The following is a 20,771-nucleotide window of genomic DNA, read 5'->3' as shown; positions in this document are numbered from 1 at the left end:
TTTGAGTGAAAAGCTTTCACAACAAACCCTAACCCTAACAATCTGTAGATCTCTTTCAGATCAGGTTGCATTGGAACCCACATAGGCTAATGTCTTTGTCCATCCGATGTTACTTGGAGCCCACTCGATGCTTAAAATAAAACCACAAAATATGAAGAAAAAGGCAAGAGAGAGAGGGGGGTCTAATATTAATAAATCCAAGGGAGTAAATGTCTCGATCCCCTCATCCATGTCGATACCTAGTGTGAAAAATGTAAGTACCATGTCATCTAAAATGCTTTTGTTTATTTCCAACTCGATTTACATCCAGTAATAAACAAGAAGTTGACTGCTTAGGATGTTGCTACCTCATTCACTCCAGTATCCAACATAAAAGAAATGAAAACCCATGAAGGTGAGGTGATTTCTTTTTCCTTACCCGATGACATAATTGATGTAATTTTTATTTCAAAGCAAAAACTATCATTCTATTTTTTCTTCAAGGCATCCCTTTTAAACAAGATTTCTTCACATGTGCACAAAATAATTAGGAACTTAAATATTGGGTAATCAAATCATTTAGGGGTCTAGGTAGAGGATGCATGGCTTGCACCATTGCTAACTCAGACCATGCCCATGTTGTTCTCCAATACGAATCTTAGATAATATGTGGAAAAACCTTATATGTGCAAGCTTGGGATCTATATTTCCATCTAGAAGAGTTACCAAGTCCAAATACCTCATGTAGCTTGACTTTCCTTTCCTCAACCTCACTTTTTGCCCTTTACTTCAAGGCATAGCCAGACAACTTGGCAAATTTATATGGTGTAAGCAACATTCTGATAAATGGGCAGCCTACGCTCTAATCCTAGGCCATGTATTGAGATGGATTCAACTTGTCCCTTGCCCAACACAATCAAGTTAATCAGACCAGACTTTGATTTTGAACAACATGTTACTTATTTAAATAAATTGCTTGTTTTTGTTGTCATAGAGAAGGGAAACTTATCCATGACTACCCCTTCTATAAAACCAAACCGTCCTAGTCATCCATATGTAACCCCAATCTTGTTGCCTTTTTTGTTGCTTAATGTCTTCAAAATGTTGTCACACCTTCCCAACCATCTCAGTTCCCCTCTTATCCAACCCATCATATTGTCCATCTAGCCACCAACTCTCCTACCTCACCTCCCTCTTCTACCTCTCCCACTCATTCACCCATTGCTTTTGAATTTTTTTCTTATAAAGACATAGAGTTGGCTTCCCAAGATAGAGCTTCAAAAAGAAAAAAAATGAGACTCTGTCTCATAGTAACAATCCTTCTTTTGATGGTAAATCTCCATCTTAGCTAAATAGTTCAATAAAAAGTCAATCACAATTTGCTAAGCATCGACCTATGGATAAAGATACCATAGTTTTTTCCACTAGGCAAGATATCATGATGGTCACTCATGATGACACCTTAGTGAATCAATTCAATGTGTTGTGGTTAGACAAGGAAACCCTCCTCAAGTCCTCCAAATTAAGTGCAAAGTCCAATCTTGGAACGTGCGAGGACTGACCCTCCCAACACATAAATATCATGTTAAGCAAACTATTTAGACAAATCAGAGTGATGTTATTATGCCTCAAGAAGTAAAAGTTGGTGCAATTTGTTTAGATGTTACCCTTACCTCTATCTAGACTAGAGCCCATTTCTTACATACCAATTATATTGATGGTAGTGGTGGTGTGGTGTTGGACCTTGCGTTGTGGCTTGCTAAACACATTATTGCTTTTAGAGCCGATCCTAGTAACCATTATGTTTGGGCTACTATTTTTATTAAGGACATTCTTTTGGGGTTTTGTTCTATGTATGCCCCTAATTCTTCCACTGATAGGATTTGTTCTTTGGGACGAATTACGATCCTCTCTTCCTAAATTTGGGTTGGTTTTGGGAGATGATTTTAACATGATGGAACAATCGGTTGATTGTAGTTGGGAGCCCCTTGCTTGGTTGTCTAATCCTAAGTTTGAAGCTTGGACCTTAACTCATAACTCCCTTGGCATACATGATTTGATCCTTGGTAAATTTAAACTCCAAATGCCTCATTGGTACACTTGAAGCAATTTTCGTGAAGGTTCCTTAAGGAAATTGAGCTGATTGGATTGATTCTTCATCTCTCCTAGTTGCCCTATCAAGTTGTCCTTCTTGTTACTTTAGACCTCTTTGTCACTCTCTCTGATCATCTACCAATCTTTGTCACAAGTTTTCTTTTTCAAATTTCACCCCCATTTCCAATGACCTCCCTTACAAATTAAATGTTGCACATCTCAATAATCAAGATTGCATCAATAGCCTCCTTGCAACATAGGACAACTAGATTAGATGGTGGGAAAGATTAAATGCTAAATGCACCTCCTTCCTCTGAGACTATGGTAGGAGAGATGTAGCAAAATGTCATTATAGACTTGAAAAAACCCTTAAAGGGTAGTTGAAACATGGATGTTCAATTTTATCTTACAACCTCCATCATATCACTTTTCAACAATATATTGTTAATGTTGAAAATATGTTGCATAAAATGATTATGTATAGTCAAAAAGGAACTCAAATTGAACCCGTCTACAATGGATTAAAGAAAAATATTGGGGTTGCAAATTTTACTTTTAGTAGCTTGAACACAAACATAAAACTGAGCACATAGTGCATATCAAGGCTATTGATGGTAATCTACTAACCAGGCAAGCTAATATTTTGAATACCTATTATGAACATTTCAAGAACTTTTTTTATAGATGACACTAAAGATGACATGATTACCCCCATTCTTGAAGAGAGTGTTGTTGGTTTCATCCATGAGAAACTGGACCCTAAATACAATATATATCTTGATCATCTTCTTTCAATAAAGGAATTTGATGAAGCCTTCCATTGTATGGCTTTGGAAAAGAGTCTAGGAATTGACGGACTTTCAATAGAATTTTATAGAGCCCTTTGGCACCACATTCATGAGGATTTTTATAATATTTATTTAGGAGTTGAAATTGGATCATTGGGAAATATTATTGTAGATGAAGAAAATCAAATATGAGGTCTTATGGCACAAGATCCAGATGATTCAACATCAAACAATGGATTTCCTGCAATAAACACACACATGCAAAACGGAATGATCTATTAAAGCACACATGCATGCAAATGTATTTTTGATTCCATTGCACTCCTATCTATCAAGGTCTTGTGTTTGAAATAGATGCTCTCAGAAGCACTACACAAGATGCTATTAAGAACGAAGATTTAGAATATTAATGCAAGAATGAACTAACTATGCTTGGAAATGAGAAAGATTGAAACATGCAAGATATGCAAAAGATTGAAAAATGCAGATGATGGATTAACTTGCTAAACTGCTAGATAGCCTCAAATGAGAGAGGGGTCCGAGTTTTTAAAGATATCTTCAAGGTGGATCCAAGTTGTAGGGCGGATGTGGGATAAAAGATAGGATTAGAGATTTTAATGTTTATCCCACATGCATAAGGTGGGTGAAATGGGTAGGAGTAGAAAATGATAAATAGGAGATGAAGTTGATATGTAGGAGATTTGAAAAATGGTTTTATTTAAAATGAATAATAATGTAATATTATGATGTAATGAAGAATAATGAGGTAATATATTGATGAATGAATATTATGATGTAATGAATAATGAATAAAAAGAATATTATATAATAAGGATCCCCCTGATAATGGGAAAAAATAAGTTTAATTATGAGGACATTTTAATGGAAATTTTTATTTGTCTACATTTTGCCCCTCTTTGAGGCAGCTTGTCGCGTTGTTTCAAAGAAAAAGATCAAATAATATATGCCCCAGAGATATCCTGGTAATGGCGATGATTGATCGGTTATGCCCCTCGAGAGATTGATCGAATAGATTGACGAAGATTGATCTCTCGATAGATTACAAGACTATGATTGGATGATTGATATTGCACAAGTGATTAAGTTGAGATGTACATTTGATGGAAATGCACAGTTGATGAGGCGTAACTGAACAATTGATGAAAATGAACAGTATAGCTAGGTTGATAAGCTGATTAAGCTGATTAAGCTGATAGGGATTGATATAGTGCAAGATAAGGTGATCCAATGATTGCTTGATTAACTCAAGGGGCATTGAGATTGAGTAAAGAAAGTTGATTGATAAAGCGATTGAAGATTAAGATACATGCATCAGTTGGATAAAGCATTTGTTTGATCTTGTTGCATTGAAAAGCATAAAGAAGATGATGAAAGAAGTGATGAAAAAGAGAGATGAAAGGGGTGATGAAAGGGGAAAACTGATGAGAAAGAAGAATGAGTGATGAGAAAGAGGATATGAAGGTGATGAGAATTCTTGTGCTTTTTAAGTGCTTATATTATCATCGAGCTTATTATGGCAAATAGAAAAAACTCATTTGGATATGGATCAAACCCAAATGAATTGACATACCAATTACGAGTAGGAAAATACATCAGATAGTTAAGGAATGCCCCAATTCATATGTAGCCCATATGTCCTCGATGATAGTAGACTATCATGTCCTAAGACGAGCCATCATATTACTAAGGAACAATCCACAAGCAGCAATGTAGTGAACATGCCCCATCCTCGCTTTTCTAGTCAAAGACATCTTGGAGATAAAATCTCTAGTCAGAGACATCCTGGAAAGGCTAAAAGACATGTCACCAAAAAGAAAATCAGAAATAATCAAAAGATAAAAGCAAACAAACAGACTGTATGTTTTATGCCATGGGGATTCTCGTTCGGTTATCATGTTGATTGGATATATCGATAGTGTGTTGTTATGTCTGCTCAATTGTAATTTCATCACGTCGTGAGTTCGTTGAAGTTCAAAACTGCATGGTCATCCAAAAATTTTGTGGCATTGCAATGTTTATTACATATTTTTGGATTTTATGATTTTTAGGGTTTTTTATAAATGTTTTAATTTTTAGGTGTTTTTTTAGGACATTTTATGATTTTAAAGATTTTTTTCAGGACTTATATGATTTTTAGAATTTTTTCAAGCCATTTTATGATAATTTTTAGGACAGTTTATGATTTTTATGATTTTTCCAAGATATTTTAGGATTTTTAGGATTTTTTTAGGACGTTTTACAATTTTTAAATATTTTTTCAGGGCATTTTATGTTTTTAAAGATTTTTTTAGGACATTTTATTATTTTTTAGGATTTTTTAATGTTTGCCCCTAGTGTCTAGCAAGACAAAAGGGATTTTGAGTGGATGAATGAATGAACAAGACATGAATGGATAAGTGAATGATGGAGAAAGCTTATGTGATTGTCAATGACTATCTCACAATAAGAGAACATGTTAATCCAAACACAAGGAATGAATATAGCAATATAAAGCAAGGGTATGGTGTAATGAATGTCATATGGTCCAAAGAAATGGCCATGTCAAGAGGTTTTTTTTTGAAAACGTGTTTTACATTTTATTCCTATTTTTTTTTATCAATATCAAGGGATACATTTGGAGAGGAGGCATATAAGATAAGCAAGATCAAAGGTGGAAATGAAGGATGGAAGCAAGAAATGGACACAATAATGGATATGAGCTCAAGGGTATGGATCAAGTGCAATATATAGGACACATAAAGCCCATAAATATCCTTAACCTTATTAAGATCAAAGGTGGAAAAGGGACATGTATGAATATAGAGTAACCGAGGGATAATGGAGGATGAAGGATGATGGAGGATGAGGGATAATAGATGGATGTGGTGGATAAGAAAGCATGGATGGAACTTGCCCCCACTAAATAGTGCAAGAAATAATGGATTATGCATGACGCTTGTTTGCTAGGTTTTCATCATGGTACTTTCCCAAGGCGGCACAAGAAGTGGTTTTCACACATGGATGAAATTATTTCTCTTTACTTTTTTTTTATTTTTCACTTTTTTCTTTTATTTTATTTTTTATTTTTGACTTCTTGGAAGATAATGTATGCATGATAGCAGATGGAAGGACTCAATCATCTCGCTTCTTTGGATGGTACCCTTGAAATATTTGTTGCAATAGACCATGACTATGAAGTTATGCTCAAAGACATTGGTAGGACAATGAAATGAAACTAGGGTAAGGATTTATGCAAAGAGTTGGATAAGAGGGATTGAAGGATGAAAAATAGGTGCTAGATAATAGATGGAATATTGGAAAAATGGTGCTTGAGTGAATGGAAATGCTAGTGGGATCAACATTGGCACACACCCTGAGAGGTGGTGGAGTGATAAAGGAAAAGAGTATTTTGGATTTTGAGGTTTTGATGGAGGAATGGCAATGGATTTTGGAACATGAGGGCCAAAAATGGATTTGAAAGGTTGCAGAGGTTTAAAGGCAGGGATAGCAATCTTGGATGTCAACTCAGATTTTTTCTTAGGACGTTGTGCTTCAAGGAGTCGGTTGGGAATCCACGTGGTTTTTTATTTTTCTTTCTTTTGTAGTTCCTTCGAACACATTTCTTTTACAAGCACCTTAGGAACCCATATGGATTTTGAGTTTTCTTTATTTTTTCATTCCTTGGAGCACGTTACTTGTATAATGGACTTAGGAACCCATATGGCTTTTGAATTTTATTTTTCAATGGACCTTTGTAGCCTTTTGGATTTTTCTTTTTCTTTTTGGATCATATTTTTCTTTGTTTTGACATGTCGATTAGATGGGACATGTTGATCCTTGAATACATGTGGATTGATTGACTTATGACTTTTATGCTTGGTATCCAAATTGATCTGAGAGGAAAAGGAATGTGTGGATGGATAGGAATGATATGGAGGTCTTTTGGATAGATGAAGGTGCTCAAGAATGCATGCCTTTGTTGATCCTGCATAAGGGATGGAGGGATATAAGGACCTGAAATGGAATGAAGGGATGAAGGGGTAGGTGTATATTTAGGCTTAGATTGAAGGATGTCGGATTTAGCAGGGATACCAACGCCTTTAAAGTCAACTTTGTTGTTGGGGCCATGACCATTAGGATTTACTTTGATATGGAGGGATTCCGACACACCTTGTTCATGGAGACATGACTGCTTGCCTTGATCAATCTTTTGAATAATGGGATGCTCATTGCTTTTAGAAGAAGACATGAGTTCATTAACAACTTTCTTAGAGATGTTGGGGTCGTGAGGGGGACTAAGAGAAATGATGGGATCTCTAGGTGGATATGGAGGCATGCTAGGATCTTTATGTGAAATAGGAGGAATGATAGGTTCATTTCGAAAAATGGCATTTTGTGGAGGACATAAAGGATTATGACAAGGAGATGGAGGGATACTTTGATTTTGACATGAAAGCAGACCATTGTATAGAGTGGAAAGGGTATTTGGCTCTTCATTTGGAATAACATCATTTGAAAAGGTGGAAGAGGCATCATGATCTTGCTTAGGAAGTGAAATAGGAATAGGATTTGGAAGGATTCTTAGCCCTTGAGATGGAAGGGGTTCATCTTGGAAGAAATGGAAATGTATAAGAGGATCATCATGGGATTCTAGGGAAATAGGATTTTGGTCAGCCATTGGATGGGATGGGGGAATTTTGGTATTTTGATCTTGATTTATGATAGGACTTGTTTCTTCATTCTTTGGATTATCCTCTTGACATGGAGCCACTTCTAAGTGAGGGATAGGATTTTTCATAGGCATAGGGGATTCTTGGAAGGTGTTCATGTTTTTACATGATGGGGAAATTTTTTGGATGAGACTCTTTGGAGTGGGTATGTTTGGAATTGGAGTGCATGATGGCATAGGATCTGAGATTTTTAAATCATTAGAGGAACTCGTATCAACATTGGGGTTAACTTGGATTTTTGTAGGAGATAGACCTTGAAGGTCAACATGAAAAGTGTCTTCATTAGGTTCGTTGTTTGAGGGAGATGGTATGGATTTTTGTAGAGAAGCGTTAGGAGATGAAGGCTTGGTGCAAGAGATGGAGGACACATGTGGAGCCATTTCTAGACACAGGTTCATGATTTTGATCATGCTTGGTAATGGCATCTAGTTTCTCCTTAGGTGAATCATTAGGATCTTCAATTTCAATAACACCATTATCAAGGAGGTCTTGAATTTTATATTTTAATTCCATGCACTTTGAAGTTTTATGTTTGTTATGTCTATGATATGCACAATAAGTACTCAAAAATTCACATCCTCTTGGGGTTGTGTTAGGCAATATGATAAGATTGTGCTCAAGAATCTCTTTCAAAGCTGCCTCAATAGATTGCCCCAAAGGTGTAAATTGTCTATCTAGGGGATACTTGGAGGAAATGTCTTTATGTCTTGGTGAAGGTGTCTTGTGATATTGTTCGAGATTTAGCTTTTGATTTTCAATCACTCATTGTTCCACCTTATATAGTTGTTTTAGCATTCCTTGAAGTTTGTCACTCTTGATATCGTGAATTTGTCTCCTAAAAGGGGTCATTGATTCATTTTGTTGGACTTGAATGCCATATATTTCTCTCTTGAGATCTTGAATTTGTCGAGCCAAGGTGGCCATGGGAATATATGATAGTTTTGATCTTTGACCTAAGGTGAGCGATATGAAAATGTATGAGACTTTAAATGAGGTATTGACGACCAATGATAAACTTGGTATGATGAATGAAAGGTTTCAAGATAATTTTAGGTCTGGAGAGGATTATGCTGCAAAATGTTACTTGTGTTATGATGGATAGGCACAAGGATTAAGGATCAAGAGAGGGTGTGTAAAGGTAGGAGATGATTAACTCCAAGCGAACTACCCAACTCAAAGATGTCAATATGTCCCTAACTCAAGGATGGTAAACCTCAAGTGATATGAGAGGGGTTGATAACCAAAAGTTTATTTTAAGACCTTGAAAGAGTGACCTGAATGCAAGGATAATATTTTATTTTTATTAATGATGGATATGCAAGAACTTAATGTATGATTGAATGAGATGATCTAAACATGCAAGGACTAAAGGTGTGACTAGGTGGAATGATGTGACTATGCAAGAACCTAAACGATCAGAACTGGAAAATGATGTCTCAAGATATTTAAAATGATTATTTTGAGAACACAAGTTCAATGTTTCAATGAAAATATTGTTTTAAATGTTTCCATTTTACAATGTGGATGGATACTTCAAAATTTAGACCAAGGTTTTTTGTAAAGTGTTTCAATTTCAAGTGTGGTGTTGATTGTGAAATTTTATCATTTGTTTGGCACACACTTAGAAAACATGGTAGACAAGATGTTTGTTTGATTTTGCAATAAAAATACATTCAAGGACAATCCTAAGGCTGTCCAGGATAATAGTTGTTGAATCTCACTTGGGGGGTTACCTCGAGCTATGCAATTCAGAGCGGATACTTAGATGCTTGACCCTGTTGGCTCCACCCTTGGCACTCACTTCTTTGGGGCAGCCAAGCACCAGTCCCCACGAAAAATCCCTGTGGCGAACTTTGTATCCCTACTAAGAACCGTAAGAATGTGAGCTGGTTCAGAGGTCCGACCTCCTACATCAACAACTAGAAGATTTTTCGCTTCTAACACAAAAGGTGTCTAGTAAGGGCATTTGTTCAAGTAGCTATACATGCGACAACATACACTCTGTTAAGGAAGGCACCCAACTTATAGAGGTTGCGCTCTATAGGGTTTATATGGAGACATGTCGTCGATATGAACTAATCAACACTCGTTGCTTGCAACTTTCATCACAAACACATTTATTTATAGTGGTTCGGAAGAGCTTGGCTTTAACCCATTACCACTTGGGTCATTCCCTCTCACTGAGCCTTAAGGGCTTCTCGGGAGGCAGGCCCTCTTTAAGGTAAGACAAAAAAAGAGCCTACCGCTCAAGACACACCAATTGAAGTGTGATCTAATCTAAAGAATTAGACAATCAATTTCAAATCACCATTTCTTCGACATGCGCCCTACATCAAATGATATTAGTAGTTTCAAGAGATTATCTTCGACACACAAGATTAGATGCCACAAGAGGGAACCTGCATGAACACACATAGCAACAAAGATTAATTCACAAGAAATCAAAACACATTGGCACAAAACTAAACATTAATCTAATTAACAAAAACCAACAATTTAATATACTTAACAAAAATTAAAATCTAATCTAACTAACAAATTAAAAATCTAAAAATAAAATCTAAATTATCAAAATTTAAAATTTAATCTAAAAAAACTAAATTTAAAAAAAAAAATCTAAAATATAATTTAAAAATCCAAAATATAATTTAAAAATCTAAAATCTAATTTCTAATTTAAAAAATTAAAATCTAATTTCTAATTTAAAAAACCAAATCTAATTTTTAATTTAAAAATCTAAAATCTAAAAAGTAAATCTAAAAAGTAAATCTAAAACATCTAAATCTAAACTCTAATTTAAAAAACTAAAATCCAATTTCTAATTTAAAAAAAAAAATTAAAAAAAAAAATCTAATTTTAAAGAAGGAAAACTAAATTAAAACTAAATTAAAAAAACTACCATAAAACTAAATTAAAAAATCTATAACTAAATTAAAAAACTATTTAAATAAAAACTAATTGAAAAACTATTTTAATAAAAAGCTAATCTAAAGCTATTTTAAAGAAGAAACTAATGTAAAAGAAACTCTATTTTCAGCTCTCACACGAGCTTGTAGCTGGAAAATTTGTTTTCTTTTAATTCAGTTCATGCACAATGAAATGAGGACATTTCTTTTAATTACGAGAACATTATAATTTAAATTTTTATGTGTTTACAATTATTAATCAAGGGTTGATTAAACTCATCCCCAAAGGTAAAGAGGATGGTTCTATTAATGGATGGAGACCCATTATACTTCTCAATAGCTCTTGCAAAAATTATTGCTAAAGCTCTAACACAAATAATTAAATATATCTAACTAGAAATTGTTCACCCTAAACAGATTGGGTTCTTAGGAGAAATATTTATCTTAGATAACCTTGTCCTTGCTTGGGAGATGGCTGGATGGGCCCAACAAATTTCTTATGATGCACTTATTAATAAGATGGACTTTGATAAAGCTTATGACCATATTCACTGGTCGTTTATCCTTAAAATGCTAGCTTGGATTAGTTTTGGCCCTAAAATTTGAGCAAATTAAAATGCTATTCATGGATGTAAATGGTAGAGTGGCTATTAATGGTTCTCTCTCCCCTCCATTTCCCTTGCAAATGTTCATTAACTGAGGTTGTCCTCTTGCCCCATTCTTGTATTTTCTTTCTACTGACACAGTTGGATATCTTTTTCAGCATGCACTCTCCAATAAATTTATTCATGGCATCACACTTCCTAGAAACGAACTTACTCTTAACTCCCATTTGTTGATGACAACATGCTTTTCATTCAAAATACAACTAAAAAAGTGGCTAATGCTCTTGATGTTTTGGACCTTTTCTACTCAGTTTTAGGTTCTGAGCTTGCCATGAATAAAACAAAATTCATCATGACAAGGCCCCATACACAACCACCTTGGATTCTGTTTGAATGGAGAGAGATAAAACATGGTGTTATCACAAAGTACCTTGGGATACCCTTTGGCATTGGAATTTCCCTCAAAGAAATGTGGAAATGGTTCTTTGATAAAATTAAAAGAAAATTTTTAGACTAGACCAATAGGTTTCTTTTAATGATTGGTAAAATTCAAATTGCCAATAAAATTTTAATTGCTAGCCATGTTTATATTTCCTCTTGTAAGTTATCATCTAAAGCTTGCTATAATTAATTGACTTCGTTAATCAAGAGCTTTCTATGGGCTAAATGGGGAAATAAGAAATGCGTACCTACTACTTCATAGATCCACTGCATTCAACCAAAAGATAAAGGAGGATTGAGAATGATTGACCCATACATCCAAGGCATTTGTAACACTACAAAATGGATAGTTAGGGCCTTAGATAGAGATGCCACATGGAAACATTTAATTCCTCATTGTATTCAAACCACTATGATTGCCCAATCATGGGATCTAGTGAATTGTAAGGATAAACTCTTACTTGCTCCATACTTTAAAATGCACGGTTCAAGCCCCCTCAATTCCATTTGGAAAACTTAGAAAGTTACTTCAAAAAAAATATCATGGTTTAAACAATCTTTGAGTCATGGCTTAAGTTTTGCTTCCTCATCCATTTGGTGGAATTGTCTAGTTCATCTCAACAAAGCCTCCGTTACTACAAACAAATTCCTTGAATGTAAAAGATTCTTTATTAAAGGCATTCAAGTTTTTTGAGACCTCTAGGACCCAATTGGCTTTAATTGGAAAACATGGTATCGTATAAAGTCACAATTTAAGTTTCCCCCCTTAGACAAACCTCCCATTCTTTAAATTAAGAGACTTGTTACTCTTGAAATATCTTGTTTACTATCCACCCCTTGCCATGACAACTTCCTGACTGACAAGAAATGGCCAAACCATCATAACTTTCATACTTTCCCTCTTAAAACTGTTTATAGACAAATCCTGCCAAGCTTTTCCCTATCTGCCCGCCTTAATTGCAAATTCAAATGCACAAAATGGAACAAGCTAAGTGCTCACATTTGGAAGAACAAAGCCAAGGCTCAAGCCCAATTGATTGACTAGAATATTTTGCATATTAAGGCCCCCATTGGAGATTGCCTATCTTTTCTCTACCTAGCTCCTCACTATCCTTTTTGTGCTAAAAGAGAGACTATTAAACATGCTTTTTGGTTTTATTCCTATGCACAATGTCTATGGAGTTACTTATCTTCCAATATTCTCACTCTCTTTCCACAAGCTTGGTCTTGAAAACCAACCCTTCTTGGTCTGTCCTCATGCCACAATATCATTTCTCAAACCTTAAGGCATATTTTTCTGAAAAACCTTTGAAAATTTCTCTATCTCGCACTTTAATAATTATGACAATAATTCACTAATCAAAACCATAATCCCCTAACTAAATAGACTTTAATAATCATGATGATAATAAAAAATTAAAAAATATATTTTAAATATTTTAAAAAAAAATTAAAAAAAATTAAATTATATTAAAAATAATAAATAATATAATAAAAAATGAAAACAAATAAAACCTTAATATATAAATTATAAAACAACCTTATTTTCTGGATAAATTCACAATTTTTTTACTTTGGCTCAAGTTAAAAAGTCACTTCTAAAAGACCTTTTTAAAACTTTTGAACATTATCACCCTTTACATTAATATGAAAAATTCAAACATACAAACACAAAATTTTGAACCTTAATAGATCTGTCAACATATTACTCTTGAGCATCACACCACATCCTTAATGCGTATCTTTTATACTTACAACCTTAAAAAAACATATACCTTAGTGCCTAAGTTGTAGATGAACATCATTAAATTTCATTTATAAATTAAAACCTTCTCCGCAAAATATTTTAAAATCGCATTCCACATAATCTAATGCTTAAATTTTAAGTTTCAACGGTACTTATCCACGTGGCATAATTTTTATGTGTTTTTCCCCCGAAAAAACACAAACAAAAAAACACAAAACCAGCAGCTCCAACTCATGCCCCTTACACTTTGAACTCAAGAAATTAAAAGAATCGGTTCTATCGACGAGGGCGTTACAGAGTTCAGAAGGAAGGCGCTGAAAATTCCCTGGGCGAGAATGAAGATTTCATAAAGTATCGAAGGCAATCGTAATTTTTTTTTAAGCTCTGCACCATTTTGAACAGGTCAGTCTAAAAATGATCTTCAATGCATAATTCTATGAATGAGATTCAAGAACATAAATTATTTTTTCATTTGATTGTGATATATTTTAGAAGTAGCTTCTAGATGTGGCATGATCTCGTCGATATGGTATTGCATTCTGCGTGTATTCGTTCCGGGTGAAAATTAATGACGGGTTGCTGAATAAAAAATCTGTGGTGTGATCCGATACCCAATTTTTTTTTTGACAATAATTGAGGTTTAATAGGTGAAATTAGATGTAAAATTTGTTGCAGATGTGTAATTCATGTTTGGGATTGGGTTTTTTAAATTAATTCGAAGAAATATATTACAGGCGATCTGACAAGCGGTGGGTAATGCTTTGGTGACTTAGTAGGTTTTCGTTTTTCTTATCAAATATGGCTTCATCATGTGCGGGAAATATAGTAGACAGCATTGGGTAAATTACACACACTAGGCCCAAAAAATGGGGCAACGTGCGGCATGGTGTACATCTACTAGTTTCAGTTCCGTAATTAGCCGGTAGGATATATTTTGTAGCAGCTTTCACCCGGAAAGTTGTCTCACGCAGGGGAAACAACTTTCAGGCAGTTGAAACATTCCTCACCTCACGCCTGAAACCAAATATTATCTCGCAACCAATATTTTAGTTAAGTTTCTTTCTTTGGTAAAGGAAGGGGCGAGCTAAGGTAAGACTAATCCCTCGCGGAGAGGATCCACAGCCCCTCTCCACAGCCCACAAGCAGTCCCCCTCTTAAATCCGGGGAGGGAGTCGAACCCGAGACCCATGGGAACGAACCCACGGCCCAAGCTAACTCACCTACCCGTGTGGGCAACCAATAATTTAGTTTTAAATGCTGCAAAATTTTTGTCAATTTAGTAGCTCTAAAACTCTGATATTTTTAGATATTATTTTCGTTTATCGTGAGCACATTGAAGTAACAGCTATAGGGAGATTGATTTTGGTTAGTTTCATTTTAATTTTTTTTGCTTTGGCAGGGTTTCGTGCAGACTCTGTCCATAATTTCTCATTGGCATCTTTGACAGCTCAGCAAAATTTGTGCAGAATCTTGAGGTAAGTTACTTGGCATGTTTCCAGTGAGTTTTTCTTTTTCTTTTTTTAAATATGTATACGTCTGGATCATTTTCTGTTGTGCTTTATTTCATTCTAAAACAATTCTATTGTTATCTGTTAAATGAAGGCATTGGTTCAATGGTTTTATCTATGGCTTTTTTCATATGTAGAGATATTTTGAGCTGTGAAATGAATTTTACATTTATTTGATGGTTTCAAATTTTTGTTTATTTTGTTTTCTTTGTTCTTGAGGTTATTTTTGTGACAATTTGCCTGACAGAATTATAAGTTAGTATTGAATGGATACTAGCTGATGCTGTGAATGCAATGGTTGCAAGAGCTATTTTTATATCGAGTAAATAGTAGAGATCGGACCATCTTCATATGTTAAACTTATCACATTTTTCTTCAAAACCAGATACATTGTACAACATATTTCTTCACACTTTTGTGTCATTATACTGGCTCTTGTACTTTAAAGACCAAATGTCACAAGGCAAGGGATTGGTGTGACGCAAAATGACAAAATTTTTAAAAGATCGTGTTGAATAAGTGACAAACAGCTTGGCTTTCTACATGGGTACATCCTCTCACATGCTTGGCTACTTGGTTAGACTTAGGACTTAGCAGTACAATTAGCTACCAATATGCTTTTGATATTATTACATTCATTTCTGAAGCCGTGTGTCTATGCTACTTCAACAAAGACGGGGTGCTACACTTGAAAGATCATCTCCCCACAGACAAATAGAGTTAGTATCTCTGCTTTTGCATCAATTTGGAATGATTCAACATCCTTTTAGATGGCTTTCTAGACATGACTGTGTCTGGCAGGTCCATCCTTAAAGTATCAGGTTTCTATAACTGCAAAGAAGAATTTTCTCTAAAAAATTGATTCAAGTCTTTTGTATGCAAAAAAATTTGCACAGTTTGGCATTTGTCTCTTCTGATCTCCAACAATCCATATTTCTTTGCCTAGTGTTGATTTCCATTGCAAGGCACGCAAAGAGTCTCCTATAATCTGCTCTTTATCCACCTCTAAAAGGTTTTAGCTGCTTTTCACTGCAGAAATGTGCACAACATCGTTTCTTCTTGATGTCATTTAACACAGGTAATGTCTGTGAGCCTTTGCTTCTTTAGTCTTATCTTGACTGATGAGCTTTAATGGAGAAGTAATCAACTCGGCACTTTCTTATATAAAGCATTTTTACTTTCTGGTCTTCTATACTTTGCCACCTTTGCAACCATTAATTATCAGGTCTTGGGACCCAGCTCATTAGTCAGTTGATAGAAAATATGAAACTTGTGTCCATACTTAAGAAAATTAGTTGCATTAAAGAAAAAAATTTCTTATTAGTCCACATTTAGTCTCTTCTAATGGGCTCCGAAAACTCTATTTGGCAATTTGCATTTTAGAAAAACAATTTGGACGAGTAACCCTGCAAGCACGAGGTAAATTATTTTTTCTCAGCAACTTGGAAAGGAACCATACTTTTAACAAGTGCTTCAATTCTAGTTTGGTGTTCTTGCCTAGTTGCCCTCCAGGTGTAGAGATTTGCCAAGTCAAATGAGAACCATTAAATCATTTCACTTGGAGAACTCGTGAAGGCAATTAAATACCTTGAGCAAAAGTTTTTGTTCAATGGCTGCTAAATATCATTGTTAACTATCATTGATTGCAAACCATAGGGGCTTAGTGGTGGGCTAGAGGTTGTTCTATTGGCCAACCTTTGGTAGCCATCACAGAGTGTAAGCTAGAGGGCATTATTTGAGAGATGGCTCCTAGGTTTACATTTTAAAAATTATGATAAACCACAATACAATGATCAAGTAGATATTGTTCTTACAATACAGTGAGTCTACCAATTTTGCTTGTATATATAATAGAATCCTAGAACCCTCTAGTCCAAACTATGCTAAACATTATAGCTCTACTATAGCTTGTCTCTCTCTTAAAAAATCTCAGATTACTTTGCATAGCCCATGGTCATAATGCAAGGCTCAAAACCTACTGTGATTACTCTTTACAAAACCCTTTTTTTGATCTTACTTTATTCTAGAGGATACATGATTTAAAATTAAGATTATATGAAAAAACTCTCAAAGCACCTGGGCTTGCACTCCAACATTGCCACGATAATGTTGAATATTGAAAATATTTTTTTCTTTTTTAAAGTTGTGCTGGGGTTTACAAACTACCTGTAAATGATGCAAAGATTTGAATTCAGCACAGTGCTTTCCTAGTCACAAAACCAGATCTATGCTTTATATGACAAACTGCCCACTTAATACAAGTGGAAAATAATGTCATGTCCCCTCCTTGATCGTTATATCCTAAATGAAACAATTATTATTATTAATTAATATATTAACTACCAACGATTAATTATTTGAAATTTATTTATTTATTAAATATTATTATTTAATACAGTAATACAGTAATATACATCAGCAATGTGGCTGACTAGAAGTGGCAGCAGATCCTTCATACTATGGAAAGACTCGATACCTCATACATCATGATTTGCCGTACGATCTTTGCATCATAATCCTTGCATAATGATGCTCGAAAGTATTTACATCACCAAGTGTCACACTCAACAGATCGTATTTATACACCTATGGATGGATACTGTGGCAGACCGTTTTTCAAAGACATTACAATTGGTTTGACGCTTGCATTAAGAATTATGGATGTATGATAGATGAACAATTTATTTGTTAATAGTTAATTGATTGAGTAGTGGAATATCACTGTTTGGATTCACGTTAAGGTGGAAATGTCACCTAATATATTTAGCTTGAGTCATAAGTATATTGAAATATATTAATTATGGTTAAAACATGTCTAAACCTTGTAATGTCCCCTACTAGGTTTAGACATGTTTTAATGATAATTAATACACAATGCAAAAAGCTCCCACTATAGCCAAAAAAATTTCAATAAGTTATTGAAAGGTGCCCCTCTTTATGCAAAACTGATAGCTTTAATACCAAATGTTGAGAAACAAGCTGAAACTACTGCAATAAAATCTCTTTTAAGTATATGCAATCTGAATTATTATTGTTTATCCAAGGATTACCCTATGATGATCATGTGAGCATAAAATTAGCAAACTATATGGACACAAGATTTATGTGGAGAAACTCTTTTGGGAAAAACTCTACATGAGAAAGAGGATAGGTATATAAAAATTTTCAACAAAGAGATACATCCAACACATTAACACTCTTCACTTTGGCAGCATTTCAACAACACCCATGTACTTGTAAAATAAACTTATGAAACTACTATCTCATGCCTCAATCTTATAGAGAAATGGGAGAGGAATACTACAAATGGTTTTTCAAAACAATGTACTATCAAATCATGGTAAAATGCAAAATTTCAATGTCCAAAATGAAGAGGGTCTTTTGAGAATAGTAAATGTAACTCCCAATGAGCCATGAATAGAAAAAGTAAATTCCATACCAAAAAGTAGACAACATCTTTCAGTTGTAACTTCTCGATATTGGCTGATATGCAAAGGTAGTTGTCCAAAATTAGTACTGAACCCACCAACAACATGCAAGATGCTCCACTACTTAATTCAGGCCCAAATGGAGAAGTAACTGCCACTGCCATTTCCACCTCCTTCATGAATGCGTATAAGATCTAATGTGAAGATTCTTGTGCAATATTAATTATAAATTATTTTTCAAGTACTCTTTGGTATTCAAAGACACTTTCCAATATAGTTAGAGATACATAAAATATGCGTAGAATTGAAAGGTAAATGTCATGTTAATCTTAACATTATAGTATCATAAGGTTGCTCAAGGTTGTGATAGCCTATCAAGAATCAAGTAATAGGCTATAGGGCATTGTGATAGATGCCCTTCTAGGTGCAAGGAAGCTATGAAACACCAAATTTAATCAAACATTCTTTGTTGAATCCAAGGTCTTGTATTTATTTAAAATACCATATTGGTGTTGGATGCCATGATTTTAAAGTGTCAGGCTTTATATATTAAAAGATATAGTCACTCTATCACTTGGTAGCTTATTATAAAGAAAGAATGGGTGGATTTATTAGAAAAAATTGGTAAGTGGCAAGGGTTCTGTTGACGATTTTTCTTTCTATCCTCAGTCCTAAGAGAAATTATAAAACCTTAGAGCGTGTGATCAAATATCTAGGTCATACATTTATCCCTATCGACAGATTGAGGACAAGAAAACACAACATAACAAGGCTAAAACAAGCCTTATTCATTTCTAGTTCCACCGGACTCAGGAGGGTATTCCTAACCTTGGATCTATATTTTTGATTTCTTATAAATAACATGTGAAATACAAAATCACAATAGGTGTAATTTTCTCAGATTACCTAAGGATTCTTTTAAATAATGTCCCATTAAACTTTAACCCTGCTCACTGTGACTTATATTGAGAATTGTAATCTATGCACCTTTAGAAAGCTACAAGAATATGTGAAATGCACATTTTCACATCTGCCTTGTACAACATGTAACAATCACAGGTACACTACATTTGGATATAACTTAAGACAAGGAAAAAATCAGGAAAATGGAAAAGAGGTTAATCAGTTTTATGCGTTTCTGAAACGAGTGCCTAACAACTTTAGCGGACTGGTGCATATCTTGGGTGCAGAGTCAAATGTCAAATAAAAAATGTAAACCCAGACTGTGAAACAACTCAAATTAGTGGATCTTTTGAATGTTAATGCCTGACATTAATATAGTCCCTCTTATTGTTTGCATGAACTATTCTTATTAATCCAATGCGTATTCCCAAAATTCATTGCAGTATGTAAACAAAATTTAATTCGTTCCTTGAAGGGCACCCATATACAAAATTACACATTGACAAAACATTGCCAAGACAAAACAGAACGTCCTTGATATTATGATTCATACGAATTTTTCGAATACAGATGGAGACAATTCCTTCAAACATATTGCACTATTTTCAGGGAAGGATTTTAACATTTCTTCATTATGAGACTACCCAACATAGATAACTCTGCTTCTAACTAAAAAATTCAGAATCGATGTTCACTGTCTTGGGGTTCCTTTTATAGCAATTAAGGAATGCAACAAGCTATCGGCCGTTTGCATGTGCTCAGTTTTTTACTCCCATCAGCCCTTTTACAAAAGAATAATATCCTAGTAGAACTGGTTGTCTCTATTTTGTCTTGAAGTGAAACTACCCGACCAATAATGCATGAAAGCTTTGGTGCCAAGGTCAGAGTGCTTCCACGAAAACCAGCCTCCTTGTGAGCGAAACTACTATTGACCATGGGTGGTTATTGATGTAGAGAAGACCAGGATGAGAAATTCTCGTTGCTCATCCTAGTAGGGGAGAACTTTGAGAGTTTCTAACAAGCAGGATTGTATGGCTCCAAATCCGCATCTTAAGCGTTCCCACCTTTCGTTGTCTCCACGGTTCACTTATTTGAAGGGGAAAATATGGCTGCTAGGGAGACCGGAATAATTTGCAAACCATAGGGAAAGCCTATGGTTGCACTCAGGATTTTTAACATTTCCCTGACAACCGCAAGTGTTTTCAATACCCCTTTGGCTACAAGGTAAATTTCTACATGCTTCTCTTCAAGACACCTACATATCTTCTGTAACACAGCCCATTCTAAACATTTTCTCTTCAGCCAGGATGCAGCTGCAACATCTACATACTTCATTTCGCAATCTTCGTTCATAATTTGATAACCATAAGTCTATCTCTTATAGCTCCGTATATGTAACATTATCACGTTGCTTTGATTGTCCACACCTTTTTTGAAACACACAGCGGCGACAGCCAATTGTTAGGCTCACACATTTGATCTAATCCACACACTACATTGATCTGTACAAATTAGTCTTTTCGGCTGTTTCTACATTAGGAAATTTGTGTGAGAGGCTCATAATGACCTTGATTTTCTGACATCTGTACATGACTCAACAACTACAATATCCCTCGCACTGACATTTTTGGACTTTCATAAA

At 34.8% G+C, this 20,771-nt stretch overlaps 1 protein-coding gene across 2 annotated transcripts in view; it reads left to right on the top strand.

The window, feature by feature from the left end:
- The first annotated feature begins 13,490 nt into the window (after positions 1–13,490).
- Positions 13,491–20,771, top strand: part of LOC131046160 (vesicle transport protein GOT1) — an 87,499-nt gene continuing 80,218 nt past the window's right edge. The window contains exons 1-2 of one of the 2 annotated variants that reach the window (XM_057979831.2): positions 13,491–13,692; positions 14,690–14,765. The gene's annotated coding sequence lies outside the window, so the exon portion shown is untranslated. The remainder of the gene's footprint in view (positions 13,693–14,689; positions 14,766–20,771) is intronic. The other variant, XM_059219598.1, reaches the window with a different exon arrangement.

Source organism: Cryptomeria japonica, chromosome 4 (assembly GCF_030272615.1).
Source record: "Cryptomeria japonica chromosome 4, Sugi_1.0, whole genome shotgun sequence".
NCBI classification, from domain to species: Eukaryota; Viridiplantae; Streptophyta; class Pinopsida; order Cupressales; family Cupressaceae; genus Cryptomeria; species Cryptomeria japonica.
This window is presented reverse-complemented; position numbering and strand designations above follow the sequence as displayed.